This window comes from Telmatherina bonti (assembly GCF_933228915.1).
Source record: "Telmatherina bonti genome assembly, chromosome: 11".
NCBI lineage: Eukaryota > Metazoa > Chordata > Actinopteri > Atheriniformes > Telmatherinidae > Telmatherina > Telmatherina bonti.
Window position 1 is genome coordinate 13,593,824 of NC_136629.1, and position 6,151 is coordinate 13,599,974.

Consider the following 6,151-nt stretch of genomic DNA (forward strand, 5'->3'; position numbering starts at 1 on the left):
TTGGCTTTAGCCCGCTTACCTCCGTTAGGTGGTTAGCTCCTGTTGGCTCCGGGTTAGCTTGGTTAGCTCTTAGCTACAGAAAGCCCAAAGTTCGCTTGATATCAGTCATCACAGTCCCTGTCTCAGCTCCACCTCTTTGCCCATATACGTATTTTCCGAGCGAGCCGACAGACATGCATCTGCAAAGATGGTGATGGTAGGAACTGCCCACCAAGCTTCATTTCAGTTCTTCAGAAAAACTATGGGTTTTTAGTCTTAATTAGTTATCAAAATTTCTTTTCAAGTCTTGTTTGGGCATTTCCTCTGTTCTTCACAGCAGTCATGTGCATCTCTTTAACTTCCTCAGATAATCAGATATAAATAATCAGAAACCATTTCCTATCTCACATCTTTAAAGTACACTCAATAATAAAAACAAAATATTAACAGAGAAGAACTTTGTCATGCTTAAATGTGTAGGACTCCCAGGTAATTTCACTATTTATACACATGAAGATGAATTTGACAACTGAGATGTTTAATTGTATTTATTTAACAGCTAAAATATTCTGTTCTTTGATATTTACTTTTATATAAAAAGATTGCAAAGCAGAGAAAAAAACAGCAGAATCATAAACTAAAGATTAAACATGAAACAAAACATTTTATTTAATTTTTTTAAATAATTAGTTTTTTTTATTACCTATTTATTGTGATTGTTTTTAAGCTTATTGCTATGTATTTATTATAATTTTAGTATAGTTCATATTTTAGTGTTGTTATATTGTTTTTCTTTTTCACAGTTTTATTCTATTTAAGCAGCACTTTGGAAACTGTTTATGTTTATAAAATGTGCTATGGAAATAACGTGGATTGGTTTGGATAGGGGATTTACTTTAAACATTGATATCACATTTATTTTTACTTGTTTCTCAAAACAGTAATTTTTATGACAAATTTTACTGCGCTAAGGAACCCCATCTTTTATATTTATTTCCTGATTTAAGCCAAATACTTTTACAGTTCTGAAGATGTTTTTGCAGATGGGCTTTTGATACTGCAAGATCTAATATCAATTTGATACAGAATAATTAAAAAGCAGAGTGTTATTTTTACCGACTGTATTCGACTGTCAAACTAAACTTGCTAATTTTAAGAGATTAATCTCTGGAAAACTTAAAAAAAAATGTATGCTTACATAACTAACTCGAGTAAGGTTGATTTACTTGGGTAAAACTTCAAAGGGGTCGTTGTCACACACACGTAGTCCCCCTCTTGCCACAAGTGGACTAATTAATGTTGCAGTTGTCTTAAAAGACTTAGTAAGTTAACATAACAGATGTTGGTGTTTGGTATGACGGTTTTACTTTATTCTTAATTTTGATTAAGAGTAACATTATTCTTTACACTTGTTGACAGGTTCATTAACAAGGACAGAGACAGGTGCAAGGACAGGTTCATCCCATTCTTACAGATTTGGCCATGAAACTCAAGAGATTGAGATTGACTGATAATTCAGAAGAACCAACGACCGGGAGCAGCAAAACCAAGGAAAAGGAAGAATTCAAACAAGGTAGGTCTAATTGCTAGTTCTGAGGGTAAAGATCAAAATTTCAAATTAACATCCATACATATTCAAATATTTTCTCCCCTAACACACCTTGTTTGTCTACGTAGGCAAATTGTATTTACTGCAATGAATAATATTTTCATCAGTGTGACTGTGCAATTCATCGCATTCACACTATTGTTTTCCTGTTTTACTCTTTCAGCACTTAACTCCTCTCTAACCGTTCAGCCATTTAAATGGTAATCTCTTTGGTGCATTCAGGAGAATTATTATATGACTTTTGTCATGCCAAACTTTTGTAGTTTTTGAGATATTTAGCATTTTGTGAAAATAACTTGTGATTGGATGACAAACCAAATGCCGATTGAACACTGAAAATATTCAGCTCAGCCATTGGTCAGTTTTTGCATAATGAGCTGCAAATTGCTTCAACAAGGTTTAGAGGTCTGCACCAGTTTCCACTGTCTAGTACATGGCAGCCCTATTAAAACTGACAACCTACTGTCTGTATATGTGTCTCATAGAAACAGCCATGCACATGTGGAGAAGTTATCTTTGTCTGTACTGGTTTGAAACCAGCAAGTTTCACATAAATTCATAGTGATATTACATGTTTTATTGAAGCTGCTTCTATTCACACTATGTCAAGTTGCATGACTGCTCTAAATACTCCCAGCAGGGAGCTGCAGCGGAGTCTGTTTTTTACTGTTCTGCATAGTTAGTATCGGCAAAGACTTAAGAAATTAAAAGAAATTGCACGCTTCATTCTGTGGTGATTTTCAGCTGATCAACAGATCTGTCTCAGTAGTAGCTAAAGTTAAATAGTATCAAATGGTTGATGCAACATTCAAACATAATAATTAAATGATTAGATGACATTTAATAATTATTTCTGAATTTTTAACCGTATTTAGTTCTTCATAGCATTATAGTCAAATATTTAATATTTTAAGAAATATCCACGTACACTAATGTAGAATAAATCCTCTTGTCAATAGAAGAGTTTTATCTTATTTCATGCATGCATGCATGTTATAGGAGGTGGCCTGGTGGCAATGGGACTATAGCTTTGGAAGTTGTGGGTTCAAATTCCACAAGTGACATTTACCTAATATGTCTGTTTAATCCAACTTCCCACCTCCTTCCTCTTTTTAATCTTTAAGAAAGCATAACTCCATAACTTTATTACGCTGCAACAATGCTCTATGAGCAGTTAAAGTACTCCCTTAAATTGATATTAAAGAACTGTTTTGGCTTGTCCCTGTCTGCTTTAGAGCGGCGGGTTGGGAAGGGTTCTTATTGGACAAGGGGCCAACATGACAAAGTTCAGTTTGTTCTTCTTGTCTTTTCTGTTGCAACATGGAAAGCTAATAAATAAGTACTAAGTACTAAATAAATACACTGTACTAAATAAGTACACTGTACTAAATAAGTACACTATTTTGATTATAATTTTGAAGTACTAGCACGGCACGAGCCTAGTACTTCACTCTATTCAGCAACCAAGAAGGAGAAAGGACATAAAGTACCAAACATGGGAGGCAAAAAAAGCGGGTGGAGTGTGTGTGTAATCTGGACAGGATGAGGTAAGAAGCATGTGCAGAATGACCGGAATTATTTTAGAGCAAGGCCGGATAATCCAATGGGCAGTATGGGGCCCACGCAGGGCGTACACCAGCAGTTTAAGAAAACAAATGTATACTTTTTTTTTTTTTTTTTTTTAAGTTTTAGATATGGGAACTGATCACCAAAAAAAAAAAGCACACTGATACAAGTTCAACCTTAACGGAGTTATTGGATTGGTCAGGTGCGATTGTGGAAACCATGGTAACTTGCCCCTCGGCCTGCCCGCTACCCGCCATCTTTAAATGAATCAACGTTGTAACAAAGAGTGCGGTTATTGACGGGTTAATTGACGCTCGTTAACAAGCAGGTGCAACTATAGCATGGTGGCAGAAGAACGCAGCTTCTTCACGAGTGCAGCAGTTGAAGGACTGTATTAGTAAAAGATAGCGTATGACTGTTCCTGTTTTTGGTTTATTCTTCTTCTTTATCAAGTCTGTGTGCGTTCATAAAACAACTGAGTATTTAAGTTTGTTAGCTGACCTATTTTAATGTTGTAATTATTAAGCCTGATATTGCAATTCCTGGTCCAGGATGTAGTTATTTACTTATCTTATCTCTTTGTTTGCTACTGTATGATGTAGAAGTATTTACCTGGATATGTTTATTTCTGTTCTTAGAGTGGTTGTAAAGTGCTCTAACAGCTAAATATGTATAGATAACATTTTATTGTGTATTATATGTCTATTGCAGAAAACCACACACACACACACCTACAAGTCAACCAAAACAGTTATTTCTATGTTTAAAGTAATAAACATCTGACAGATGCACCCTGGTGGCCACAATTAAATTAGTAAAGTGCAACATCCTAACCAGCCAACAAAACAAGCGTTGAACTGAGCGAACTGTGGGTGCAGTCGTCGGCTGTGAGAATGAGTGAGAGAAAGATTAGTGGTTTTTCGAAAGGGAAGCGAAAGAGATCAATTCTAGACCAATTTGACCATTTTGAAAAATCTGCAAAGAATGTTTCTGGTGTGTGCCAGTCATACAGAGATGAACTGCAGCAGATCAAGAAATGCAAAGTGTATCCTGATGAATCTACAGAGCATGATGTAACACTGAAAGGTCAGGAATGATACCGGGTAGAAACACATAATATTATTGAAAGCCTGTTTAACAGCTTGGAGCACAGAATGAACGCGTACAACAGCATTAATGCAATGTTTGGAGTTCTCCTTAAATGAGTCAATTTCACCGGAAATTGTATTTTTTTTTTTAGTTAAAACGTGTGTTTTAGTGTTGGGCGGAAGTGGTAACATCCCCGGAAGCCTTTCTTTTAAAGACAGCCGGGTTTTTACGTCTGGGCGCTTTGTTCGCAGCAAAACTGTCCGCAACACTGAACTCTCGCAAACGCATTTTTTTTTTATTTTCTCCCCGGGATGTTGACATCATGTTGCTATTAGCAACAAGCTGTGTGAAGATGTGTGAGCAGCGGTCCCATGTCCACTGCTCGGTTGACCGTTACCAAAGTCAACATCGGAAGGTTTTTTTCACTTCCTTCATCAGCGGACCACACTACCAGGGACAGATGGATTACATTATCTTTTGCTGATAATGCACCTGCATCTCTGCCGGCTGTGACCTCTGTTTGTGCCAAACATTTTGTTGACATTTGGGAAATTACCAGGGAAAGACGTCATCAACCTGGTTGGAAAGAGGGGGAATTGCAACTTTAAGCGGCTCACCATCAATGCAGCCGGTAAGTGTCACTACTGCTGTAAAGTTCTGCTTTGTTGTGACTGACGTGATTAAACTGACGCAGATAATGCTAACAGCTATGCTAACGGGACGAGCAGGAAGGTTTAACGTCCTACGGCGTACAAATGAGACCCAGGTTTTATTTTCTTATATCTATCCTATGTTCTGCCACGTAGATGTTTGTAAATGACTTCCCTATTTATTGTTTTTCACACCTGCTACCACACAGTAAGTACAGTATTCATGATGGATGTAGCTTTGCTGTCCCCACCATGACATGGCAGCTGTAATAATGATTATTTAACTAGGTGACCGTCTGATGTTGGCACCTATAGGATATCAGCAGGGAGGATATTGTTAGCTTGGCTAACAGGAGATGTCCAGATGGGGTGCAGCTCGAAAGACTACTCCAAGCAAGGGGTGCAACGCCAACTTCGTTTATTGAGGATTACAGTCTGCAGAACAATCGTGGACTGCTAAACGCTCTAGCGCCAGCGCAGACAGACGTTATGTCCACACCAGAGCCTGCGAGCGATCACACCAACAAAAAAATCCCTCTCCCTGGAACACACCACCCGCTACAACGTTCCGCTTACCAGAAAAAGGTGTATTAAGTCGGTGTTGGAGCAGACTGACCCTACAATGCAGGCAACAACTGGAACACAGCAGTCATCAAGGACTTTCCACCCTCTCTTGTTTAATTTTTCATACAGAAAATGATAATAAATCAAACACATATACATTCTTAATGGAAGCTAAGAGGCACTTTTATTGCTTGTTCTGATGTCAGTATCTGGTTCTGTGGAGAAAAGGAACCCAGACGACAGCAGTGAAGTTGAGATCCCAGCCAGTCTGGAGGAAGATGATGATGATGATGATGAAGAGTGCTGTGGAGGCTTACTCATCCGGCTCCAGAACCACGAGTGTCCACATAAAACCCAGAAAACTCAGTTACTGTGTTAACAAAATCAATAACTAAGAGTGAAAATGATCATTTTTATTTTATTACATTGAAAATGAGCATTGATTTTATTTCTGTACACTAATAAAGATATTGAGTTTTAAAGAGCTGTATTTTTTTTACTTCTGCTTTACATTTTACATTCAGAAGTCAGATGCATAAATGTGTATATGTTAAAGTTCTGTATTTACTTTAATTCAATTGCTATTGTCCTAAGTGACTGCAGCAAAGTTACTATTTGTTATATGTAATATGAAATGGAAAGAACAAAAATAATCACCTTTTACAGTTATTCGACATTTGATTAGCTTTATTTC